Below are 12681 nucleotides of genomic sequence, written 5' to 3' on the forward strand. Positions count from 1 at the left end.
GTCTGATCATTGGAAATTTAGATTTGGTGTCTGGACAAGTCATGAGGTTGGAAGCATAAGAGAATGACTTCTGTATGTAATTAACCCCATTCTAAGAATGCTTAATCACAATTGGGTCAGACATAAGTAATTAAGTGTCTTTGGCATGACAGCTTTGATATACATTTGTTTGGAAGATAAAATAACGAAAATCCAGAAAACTAGTAGTGTTGCTGGGCAGTACCTGAGAGAGGATGGATACTGGGATAGCTTTAATATGTTTTCTTATCGTTACTTCTAAATATAGTTTGTTATTACTGTGTAGTTTCCTAATGACAGGATATTGCTGCAGCTCAGTACCTGGAATTCCTTAGCTCCTTTTCTTAGGATTAGTTCTAAGGCAAATGCATTCTTTGTTTGTCCTGGATTTCTGCTGTTTCCATTAGCAGTCTGTAGCCTATTTAATCCAAGACAAAGCTGTTAAAGCACCTCACTTACCACTGTAAACTTTTGTACCTCTGCAGGTTCCTTTTCTGATGCTGCAGTCACCTCACAGCAAACTAACTGCAATGCTGGAAGATGCATACATGAATAAATCGTGTACTTCAGCCTTGGCATTTTCCACTGTCTGCCAGCAGCTTTGTATTTCACAAAATTCTGTGCTAAATTGCCTTCCTTCATCATGGAAATCTTCCTATTTGGGCAAGCTATCTAATGTCCTGATTCCCAGTATGTCCTTGAACTTTTAAAAAATAAAAAAATAATAGCACCACTGTGCCCTTGGCCATCTTCTTTACTATCTCTGTCTCTCACAGGAGAAGTACAGCTGTGTGCATGGTTTCCATGTCATCCATGAATATTCTAGGATTAAAGTCTTCAGCTTGGTGGAAAAAATATAGTGACCTTTCTGTCCTTTATCACGTGAGCCCTTTATCCTAAAATAGCAGACACGCTTGAGAGTGAAGTCATCCTTATGTCCTGTGGCTCTTATCTAAATGAGAACTCTTTTCTCAGCATCACATTTATCTACAGATAAATATTTCGTAATACTGTGTTTTGATACTGATTTTCTTGTATGCAAATGAAAACGGAAGGACAGACACAAAAAGTAGAGGTAACTATTTGTCTTTCCTTTAGAAAAATAATCTCTAAAGCTGCATGTTATTTATGGGAGGGCTGGGGACAGGCCTCTGGAAATCATTTTGAATTCCGCAATATGAAAGCATTTCAGAAACAGAAGTATGTGTGCAACATGGAAAGGCATCAGGTCAGTTGATATTACAGACCATGTTCTCTTTAAAATTAAATAATTTTATCTCCCTGATGGAGAGAGATCATTGTTACCATAGGGTTTATATAACAGATAACAAAATAATTGATGCTTATTAGAACTCGTGACACGAAATAACTAGAACTCAAAATTACTATAAAATGATATTTTCTTTTGTTCCTGAGTTTTCAGTCTTTGTGAAAGTCTAATACTCTGTGCAGTACAACTGACAGTAATAAGGGCTGAGTTGTGGAAAACTCCTTTTTGTGTGTAGTATGCTCTTCTCTATTGAAAGGAGAATTACAAGGCAATCGTGTAAAATTCCACTGAGTTCAAAGAAAGTCTTGGATTGAAGTAGCAAGCACTCAAATCTTCAAAATGTCCTGACTCAACAGGATTTCTTGTGGTTAGACAGTTAAGCTCTCGAGAGGCATCTCTGCAAATCTGGCAGTAGCACAGCAGTATGCACAGGGCAATGGGACTTTTAAATCTATTTTTTAAAGATCTCACTTGACTTATAATATGTTCTTCCATTGCCCATTTTATTCTTTTCTCTAGTAAGTTGGAAAAAAAAAAGTTAACAAATTTTTATTTGTAACTCTGTGTCTTTTTGACTTGCATCAAAGTAATTTTCCTAATAATAGCATATCACAGAACAGCTGTACAAATTACCCTCAGAGATATGTGTTGAAATTGTTATGAGACTCTTTTATATTATTTAAATCACAGTGTTCTGTCAGTGTACTAATACTCAAGACTGTTTATATTTATGGATTTAACAAATATGTAAATCAAGCGCACATTTCCCTAGAAATGCAAATTTCTCTAATGAGAAAAGACAAAATAATTCAAAACAAGCGAAAGAACAGAGTGTGGTAAATAGCTAACTCGAGGGAGGGAAAGAGCTGTTGCTCAAGTAAGTGTACTGGAGATATTGGACTGTAATCCTTGCCATGGGATTGTTTAATCAACTCATCTTGAAGCTGTGACGGATCTGTTGTTTCATAGCCGGGAGAGACCTGGGGAAAAATGGCAACCAGACTAAGTTTTCCCTTTAAAAAACATGAAAACTTCTGGTTTCCTCTATGGGGCAACCTACAGAGCTGACAGGATTAAGTTAATCTGGCTGATTTCATTGACTCTGGTAGCTTCCCACTGTAACAAGCTGCCTGATTTCAGTGTGTGAGCACAGGATGGGAATAGCATTATGGTGAACTGAGTGTAAGTATTAGAGAATAACTTAAAATGTCCTTCATAGAAGCAGTCAGCTAGGAATTCATGTCTGAACAGTCCCCTGATTTAGTAAGGACAAGAAATGCCTTTGCTCTAGTTTCTCGAGTTTTTGGTTTCTGGAGTATATGTGTAGTGGGAGTGTCTTTTATTATGAAGTGAATGTGCTATACTTTATATTTTGCATCGCTCAATGAGAACTTTATCTTCTGTTAAAAGCTGAATTCCATTCAGAAGTGCAATTACACAAAATTTGCTCACTAAAGAAAGACATCATTTGTTTCAAACTGGCTTCTGTTTTGAATTTCAATGGCTTGCTGCTAAATATACAAGCTTTCTTTTCTGTGAAATTATTTTAGTAACTAAAAATCTGAATTACGCTAGGATTTCATTTTTCATCATAACTTCAGCCCCTGAAATACTAGCAGGCCTTGTATTTCTCAATGAACAGACATCTTTTATGGTTAAAAATTGTCTTTAAAAAGATCACTGTGGTAAAAAGTAGTCCGAGTTCTCCTGAATCTAGGAATTCTGATTAGTGTATGTGTAATAATTGAGTTAAAACATTTTAATCAGCTTTCTTCACTAATCTTTTAATTGCATATTGTATGTAACTGCTACTTCTTTCTCTTTTCAGTCTTTTAACTGAAGTTTTGGTTTGTGTCTGTTACACTAAGAGTGTCAGTTTGGTTCTGTTCTGAGATTACACCATATTCGTGAACTCTGTCTCATTTCTCTCTGTCATTACATTATTTCATTCTTAGCTCTTTTTATCTCTGTGTATTGGCAAAGTTGATGGGTAAGGATCATAAATAGTACCATGAAAACATCTTGAAAAATGCAGTCCTGATTTTCCCATGCACTACTTCACTGTAATGCATGTACAGATATTGCAGTACCGGAGAACAAATTTTCTGTGCAAAATTATTTTCTGACAAAATCAGTCCTGAAATAATAATGCTGTATCTCCACATCCAAACATTTATAAAGAGTCTAAAAATGATTTATCAGTAGTATGTGCATGTGCTGGTAACTTGAGCATGTGAGGGACTCATTTGGTAACTTTGATTTATGTTAACCCAGCTTCAATCATGAAGGAGAAAAGGCTTGCAGCAAAATTGGCTGACACAGAATTTATTTCTCATTCCATTCCAGTGTTACGCTTCCAACAGCTTTCTACCTTTCCTTCTGTGAGTTAATGTCATGTAGGAGGTGTTAGCTTTTGTACTGCTTGAACTCTTAAACCTGATTTCTGGGGGAGTGAGGAGGCTGTTATTACTATGAACTTCTGGTACCGATGGTGAAATAAAACTTGATATTCTCAAAAATTCTCAATAGAGGCTGGACTAGGACTTTATTAAATGATACTTCTACTACCACTAATTGATACCATGGCCAGTATCCAATGGAGCATGAGTTCAGTGATTTTCTTTAAAAACGTTTTCTCCAGACACACATGAAATTGACTTTTAAATAGTACACAGTTGCTGTCTTTTACGGTGCCACCAAGAATTCCGAACTGTCAAGTGCCCCCTGGTCTTGTTGATTTGGATGAATGTTTCAAGTACTAGCACAAATTATATGTATGGTGTATAAAAGTAATCTTTAAACGCAGTTGTAACCTAGAACATGATTTAAAAGCCCGAGACTTGCTTTTAAAAAAAAATCAGTATGCTTTACTCTGAGTTTGTAAGAAAATATAAGAAAAATGCTGCATGGAAAATAGCAGATGTGTTAGTAGTTTACTTTAGTAAACTTGTCAAAGGAAGAGAGAACTTTAAGCCAATTGCTGGCTTTTCTTGAGATGTGCAACTTTGTTTTTCAAGACAACTTTCATGTCAGGAATTTTTTAACTGTCATATTAAGAACCTGTTACCTTCTGTGTTCTCTTTATGTTCAAGCTCATTGAAAATAGATAACCAAAATGGAAGATGTGGAATAAAGCATTCAATAAAGAAAAATAAAGTGTAGTGAACAGCATTTCACATTGTTTGAAAAATCCTTCCCAACACTGTGTTTTTATTACTTACCTCTGAAATTATTTCTTTTTTTACCAGATAGCTGATGTCCTTTGTGCCAAAAGTCAAATACAAACTCACACCTTGATGTACCATACTGTAAAATACTGTCAGAGTGAGAAATAGATTTTAAAACTGCTCTTTGCTAGGACTCAGTAGAAGTGATTACTGTGTTCTGTATTCCTGTTTGTGATTATTTCTATGTTTCATCTATATACCATCATTTATTTCCTTCTATTTTAAAATATTTTTGCCCTATTGACAACTTAAGAATTCCTGCTTTTTTTTCTTTTCTTTTTCTTGTTTTGAATCTTCATAGGCAGGTATTGTATGTGAAACATAATTAATTCCTTCTTAAGGACAGCGGAAATGGGGGACAGAAAAAAACCAGTTTTTGTTTTGCTCCTGAGTTTGATATTCTTTTTAAAACTAATCTTTTCAACATTGATTTTATTGGCTTTTCAGATTTATAAGTTTTCCAAAAGTCAAGAAATTGTGAGATAACATGCAATTCAATTTGATTCCTCATGCAATAACTATGATTTCTTTTTATAGATACATTCTGCCAAAAAGATTTGAACAGGTGCTTAGCAGGATCCAATGTAAACTATTTGTGGATTTCATTTAACGAGGCTTAAAATAAAGACATAAAAGTGACTGAATTAAATCTTGCACATGTTGGTTACTTTGAAAGTTACGTCAACAATAGCTGGTGAGATAGCTGAGAGACTGAATTAAAATATTTTATCTGAATTATAATTTGAAGGTTAATAGCTTGCTTTTGCAGTTTTTGGTTGTTGTTGTTATGGTTTGTCTTTATCTTTCCCTCCTTACTACGAAAGGATTCAGCTCCACCTCACGGTTTCCTGTCACCTTGAACTATATCACTTCAAAAGTTCTTAAACTTACGGAAAAGTAATTCATTCTCTGACATCCGAGGCTACTGCCAGGCTGGGTTAGGCAGCTTCACTAGACCTATTTGAATAAGAAGTTGTTGGCAATCTAGCCAACAAATCTCTTGCTTGCCTGAGTGTCAGTGAGCCTGCAAGTTGAGTAACCTTGCAGTTTTGATCACAGTTCTCCGCTTTTTCATCCGTGTATCACCTGTGTTTCTCTACCTGGATTCAGTTCTAACAATTCTGCTTCAGGACAGGTGGATGTTTACTGATCCCACTGATCCCTAGAGGTTTCAAATTCACTTTTTTTTTTAAGGATTAATTTCTTCCTCAATGTTTAACTAGAAGAAAGCAGGAAGAAGACAGTAGTGCTTAAAAAGGGCTATAGCCAAATGTATTTCTTCTGAGCTCTGTAAACTTTTGATCTTTAATTTCAGCTGGAGCTAATCGTAAAAACAAAACAAAACAAAAAACCTATGGCCTCACTTACTAATGAGTAACTCAAAGTTGCATAAAAAAAGACAAATTAATGCTCTTCTGTAGTGAACAAATGGAAGAGGAAGAGAAAACATTCATTGAACATTTTCCTTTGTGCCTTGTCCTGGCTGTAAGTTTAGCCTCTGCATATAGATTGTTTAAAATATTTAGAAGCTTCTGCTGTGGTAATCTGTACATGAAATGGACTTCCTACACAAGGAAGCATTTCCCCTGCAAAACTTAATGCAAAACTTAAATTTTCCATTTTATTTTTACATTATCTAACAGTTTGCAGTGATGCATACTAGAACTAGAATGATAAAGAACCACAAGCAGAATTATGATTTTCCAAGCAATGTACAAAAAGACAAATTTTTGAGTGCAATCTGAGTTGTATAAATTTCTCTACTCATTATGCTGTATTTCAGAAGTTTTATGTGACCGTGAAATGTAGTTCTTTTTCAAAAAAGTGGCTTTGGATTCGTAACTCTGTTGAATTTGAAAACTGAATAGTAAGTCTTCCCAATGTTGAGATGTTCCCAAACTATGAATGTCTCTTTTTTTTTTTTAATTCTAAATGGTCTTTTGGATTTATTTATTCTATGTTTTAAATGTAGACGGGAAGTACATCAAAACGATCTTTTTTTTTAATTATGGACTTTTATCAGTGGATTATATCTAACTCAATATATGGATTTAGTTAAGAGATACAGAACTGGATTATATTGCTGTATCTGACTGCCAATATTGCTCCAGATAATGACTGCAGTACAGAGAAAAAGCGCTGTCCACAGCTTGAGCTTGACTGTGTAGTGTCATAGAGAAAGCCAATGGCAATGCAAGCTTTCCTTTGTGAAGCAAACAAAACCCAAACCAAAATGACTGTGTGTATATTGCAGCTGTTCGGTAAGAGAGAAATAATCCCAGAAAATCAAAGAATCAACCTTGAGTTCTTATTGTGTATCTGTCAATTTATGTTAGGAACAAAAGTACCATGAAAGAGTGGGTCCTCTGAAAGATAGTTATGACATACTTATTCCAGCTTATTTCCTTTCTTTTTTAATAATTTCATTTTCTTCTTAAAAGAATAGGCTGATGTATTCCTCTGAGGCTTATGTCTTTAGGAATATTTAAGGTAGTCCCCCTGATTAAGATTTTCATATTCATAGAGAATGTAATCAGCATGAAAATGCAAAAAGAAAGTCATCCTACTGTTCTTGCAGTGAAAATGCAGAACGAACAACTTAAAATTTGTCTCCTATCTCTCTGAAGTATATGATGGGTTAATCATTCACAAAGCAACTGTTATCTTACATGGCTTAGAACTGAAGAGAAATGAAAAATAAATACCAAGCTGTTATTTTTCTTTATTCAGAGACATCCTATGATGTCTGAGTGCAGGAAATATTGGACAAGTGTTTAAGGGGAGCCAGTTACTGCTCGTTAAGGATTTTGAGGAAGAAACAGGAAATTTGTTATACAGTGTGCCATTTCATTTTATAAAAGGATATAAAGACATACAGAATAGCTAACAAGACTGAGGAAACAAAAATAAATGCCTTAATGCCTACTCAACTACTACAGGTTTGCCTAAAAATAGAAAACATAGACTTGTAATTTTTAAAAGTAAACTTTCTTTTGAGTCCCACTTGTGATACAGTAACTGCAGATCATAGAAAATTATGACTGAGCTTTTGAGAGGTCATCCACTTTATTCCCCACTCATTTTAAAAAAAGAAAAAACAGACAAAATAGGATCAGCTAAACCATTTCTAATTAATGTTTGCTCTCTTTTCTAAATATCCAGGGTTTGTACTCTTGTACAGTAGTTTTAACATTTCTGTAATTAGGTGGGAAATATAGAGCAGTTCTACTTAACAGCTACTTTAAATGCTTGTCTGGAAAAGTAAAGTTCTGACAAACTTTGCTGCCCATCTTGGCAGTAAAATGAGGTGAGTTTAGTTTTGTCAGTTTAAAAATGTTGATAGCAACAGTGTTGTAATGATTTCTATTTATGGGGGATTTAATCAGCTGGATTATGCGGTTGTAACAGCCATGAAGTCCCAGGTCACTGCAAGTTTGTTAATACATGAAGGAATCTCATGGTGGATGCATTTTTCTGTTGTAGGGTGTTGGTGAGCTAAGTAAGATAGCATGTTCCTGTGTCAGGATAATGGAAAATAAATGTTTAACAGCTGCTACTAAGCAATATCAGTACAAAACAAATCAGTTCCCAAGGACACCACTGTGGATGAAAAAGGAGAGAGTATAATCCCTTGCTACTAACTTTTAGCACAGTGGGATAAACTGCTTTGTTTCTGATGTGTTTTGGGATTTTTTTCACATACAGGCTAAGCACTCTGTACAGAGATCGTTACCTTGGTGAAAATTTCAGGAGTCCAATCTCAAATTTTCAATGAGGATTCATTAAACTCCTGGAAAAATTGTATTTGTGTCAGATTTACATGGTGCTTGGTTTTGACAAAAATTTTGGCTTGGCAAAATCTTCTAGAACTTTCAGGGAAATGGAAGAAAGGAACCCAACTGTTACTTATGAACTATTCTTCTATTTGTAATTCCTACTGCTTCTTAAATCAATGCCTGTATGTGTCAATTGTCAGATACTGTTCTGTTGTATCTGATCCATTGCTGTTTCTCTCTGGTTTCCAGAAACCACTATCTGTGGACTTGCAGTACATATTCAAGTGATTCAAGCCTCTTAAAGGACTGTGAATTACTTGTGAAAACTTCTTGTCTGAGTAAGTGGCAATAACATGGTAAATATCCAAAATAAGTCATTTTATGTAATGCATATATATCTTTGGGTTTCCATTTCCCATGGGAATATGTCAGAATACAAGCTATGTTCCTGAGTTAACCAAACACAAATTGCCTTACAATTTTTCCATGCATTCAAATGGGACATGAATATTTTGCTTTCCAAGCTGCACAATTACCCTGGAGCTGATGTTGCAATGTGTCAGTAAAATGACAGCTTCCCCTGAATGACAACTCATAGCTCTAGTGAAAAACTGACATGATCTGTAAAGCCAGGTATTTTAAATAAAAGACTTGGGTTTTGAGTGACTATTTTGCAGTGGCAACACAGTTATTATTGCTGCTTTTTAAATTATTTCTAAATAATACTTTAGAATAGTGTGCTTAAGTGGAGTTGTAATGGTGTATAACTTGGTATCACAGAAAATTCTTCAGATGCACCTGCTTATGGAACTTGGTGGCAATTAGAAATGCTCAAAGACGGGGCACATATTCTATGTGATTTAGTAAAACCAAGTCAATAATAATGAGTCTCATAGTTCACCTTAGTGGCAGGCTTTTTTATTCTGCCTTTTCTTGTCTTTTGGGGAGTTACCTTCACTAGCCATTTTTCTAATGGGGGCCTTATCACTCATGTAGCATAAGCCACTACTTGTCTCCCTGGATATTCACTTGTATGGAAATATTCTATCTCCTATTTCATCTTACTTATCCTTAAGGTTCTTTAATGCCATCTTGCTTAACAAAAAAGGTGAAATAAGTATTTTACACTTGTTGAGCTGTTAAAACTTGAGTCTTAAGCTGAAAGCTAACTAAAAGACTTTCACATGATTTTCATCCTGATGAATGAAGATAAAGCTCTGAATATAAATCACCATAAGCTTTGCTATGTATTTTAAATATGAATTTTGAAACTTGAATTCTTATTCAATTTTCAGTAATGTTCTATGATTCTGTATCTGTGCTATGCATTAACTGTATATAGTTTCAACTCCTGGGGCAAGGGCTATAACTCTATAACATGGCAACTAGCAGGAGGCTGGATTTGTACTTAAAGTCTAGGGGAAATGCAAAATGTGTGTCTAATTCCAAAAATAATGTGATCGCTCACAAATTAAGGAAAATAACTCTAAACATTTTAAGTGCTTTTTGAATACTTTTAAAATGTTTGGAAAGTCTGCATTATTGTTTTAAGGTGTAGTACGAAGAAGGTGGAGATAAATATGCTGAAGACATTAAGATAATCTGTTGTCTGGATGATTTCAATTTTCTTTTGCAGCATAAAAATATAGAGAATATGTAGAAAATATTGGAGGTAATTTGAATTTTTTCATAAAACCTTGCTGGTTTGCAAACCATTAGGATACTTTAACTGCATTGCCTAGATCTGAGTTAGTATCTGCAGGCATCTTCTATTGTATTATATTTTGGAATTGCATCAAACTTTCTAAGGATACTGTTTCTGAAACTTGGTATTTAAGAAGTAAAGGAATAGAGCAACTTCTGTGGAAGACCTCTGTGTGAAATTCTGGTCATGCTGATGTATAGGTGGGTCACTCAGAAAGTAATGCCTCCTATTTATTTCCAGAGAAACTAGAACAAATACAAAGGACACAATAACACTATTTGATAGAGCAAATTCTCAGCTACAAAACACTGTTTTTCAAAATAGTCACTACAACAAGCTGTGCATTTTCATCAGTGATGAACAAGAGCCTGCATGCTGCACTCGTAAAAGTCTGCACAAGTGGAGATGACCCACTGTTGCCACTGCTGAAATGCACCACCCACTGCCTCACTGTGCTCACATCCACTGTTTGGTCTCCATAAACATTCAACAAGCATCAGTGAATGTCAGTGGGTGCAGTGTTTTCTGCATGGAGGAATTCAGTGACACAGCTTTGCTCCATATGCACTTCCATGTCAGACACCATCTTGTCAAACTGCTGCCACCTGTCACATGGCAACAAAATGTAATGGAATATTGGTGGGAAGGTTCAACCTCTACTGCCATACAACCAAAATGTGCCTCTGATGTCATGAGCCAAAATAATAAAGTAGGAGGCATTACTCTCTGAGCGGCCCTCATATAATACTGCTGATGGTGCCATTGTTTGACTGCACTTCAGTAGAAGAAACTTTATTTGTTACTCTACTCTTTTTAGTTTTGCATATTTTTCATGTCTATGGGCATACAATTTCTTGAGAAATTCCTGCAGTGCTTAAGAAATTATTCTCTAATTAAACATACCATATGTATTCAGTACCCCAAATAGGAGACTTGGTGGTGTTAAGTATTTGGTATGTTAGAATTTGAAGAAGAAATCTCTGAAAAGGACGACTGAATTATTTTAGAGCATTTTGAATTTCCAGTAATTAAATGATAGTCAAATAATTTCACAGATAGTTGAGTAACCTGAATGAATAAATAGGATTTATAATATCAAACAGTGAACAATTATGACAATTAGTTTTCAGTACTCGAGTGGCATTTTAAAAAAAGTTGGTATTTTACTGTGTTACTTCTTAGATAATATGAATTAGTGTAGTAATAGGACTTTACGCTGTATTTCTATTACATATACTTGTAAGATTTCTCACAGATATTTAGTACTAGCCACTGTGGGACAGCAGACTTGACCTAACAATTATTCTCAAGATCAAGTTACTCATTTTACCCTGCTTCCATGTTTTATATACTTTCCATGTGACATGTTACATGAAGGCTCTCATGTTACAAAGGCTCTTATTCCAAGGACTCAGTAACCCATTTTTAGTAAAGTTCATTCAAACTGCTTCGTGGTCAAAAAAAGAGTTGCCTGGGCATTTTACTTAAAGCAAATCTGAATTTGTAATATGAACAGAATGTATAATATATGGCAAATAGTGTTAATGATCTTTCTGTTCTCTTTTTTTTTTTACCAGAAACTGAAAGAATTATTTTGTTTCACTTCTATTTGTGATCGCTGATTTGCATTTTCCTTGTGTCCCAGGACAGCTGGTCTCAAGTGAACATATCCACTTTAAGTGAGCCTGGTAATTATTAGAACTAGTTTAAATCTGTTTTTTAGAATTCATGACATGACTGGTATTAGATGATAAAGAATGTAATAAAATACTCTATCTTCTTAAGAAAAATGTAAAGTTAGTGTCATATAACATTTATTTGATGATCAGTAATCTAATTTAATTGCATGAAATAATTGTCATTTCCTACATGAAGATGAATAGCTTTTCCTGAACTAGCAGTATTTTCTATAAAAAACGCTGCTATTGCACTAGTTCTGCCTTTTTTTTCTTTTGACAAGCGAGTGCTCTAATGACCAGAAATGAAAAGTGTGATCTCTCTACTTAAGCATTACAGTAGTAAAGAATAGCATTTTTTTATGTTTCTATTTGATTGAAATCAATGACTGTTACCTGAAAAATTCTTTTATAGCACTGTCACTTTAAAGAAATGCTGTTTCTGTCCATTTCTCCTACACATTGAGAAGTCAAAATGCGTGGAATCAGACACATGTGGATAATCAGTATGTGTCTGACTGGAATTTTATGGCAATAATGCTACCTTTCAACATAAATATTTGAAATGGAGAATCTGCATCTGTTATGCTAGAAGTCTGGGACAAGAGGCTGTCACCTGTTATGGCAGTGTTTGAATGGAAAGGTCACAGTTTGTTTATTCTGTTCTGATAACAGTGTTAGCATATCACAAGGATTTGTCAGAAGTATCCACAGCACGTTGTTGGTATGACAGAATGGCCACCTAGTATTATCAAAAATAACGCATGCTCTAGAAACTTCATAACGATTTCAATTTTTTTGTTACAGGTTGGAAAATAATGATTAACTAATATAGCTAATATGGATTAACTGGTAGGTGACTATTTCATAGTATATATAGTATGTTTGCTATATAAGTTTCTCATTATTTTCCATAAGAGGTGTAGTGGATATCTGCCCATAATCTGACACACTGATGCCCCAGACTTAATAAAAGTATAATTTCTAGTATATCAGTAAACTACATCAA

General features: G+C 34.7%; 2 long non-coding RNA genes across 14 annotated transcripts in view; one reads left to right on the forward strand and one right to left on the reverse strand.

Annotated features, from left to right (window-relative positions):
- Window positions 1-12681, forward strand: part of LOC110403001 — a 97254-nt gene that overhangs the window by 75539 nt on the left and 9034 nt on the right. For 10 of the 12 annotated variants that reach the window (XR_002441452.1, XR_002441451.1, XR_002441450.1 and 7 more), the window contains one exon: window positions 504-1772. This is a non-coding gene — a long non-coding RNA (uncharacterized LOC110403001). Of the gene's footprint in view, window positions 1-503; window positions 1773-8540; window positions 8630-11573; window positions 11685-12681 lie in introns of those variants that run through there. The other 2 variants (XR_002441444.1, XR_002441445.1) reach the window with 2 other exon arrangements.
- The window catches only part of LOC110403002, a 50432-nt gene that overhangs the window by 19473 nt on the left and 18278 nt on the right, over window positions 1-12681 (reverse strand). The window lies entirely within an intron of this gene.

The sequence above is a fragment of the Numida meleagris genome, chromosome 8, assembly GCF_002078875.1.
Source record: "Numida meleagris isolate 19003 breed g44 Domestic line chromosome 8, NumMel1.0, whole genome shotgun sequence".
NCBI classification, from domain to species: Eukaryota; Metazoa; Chordata; class Aves; order Galliformes; family Numididae; genus Numida; species Numida meleagris.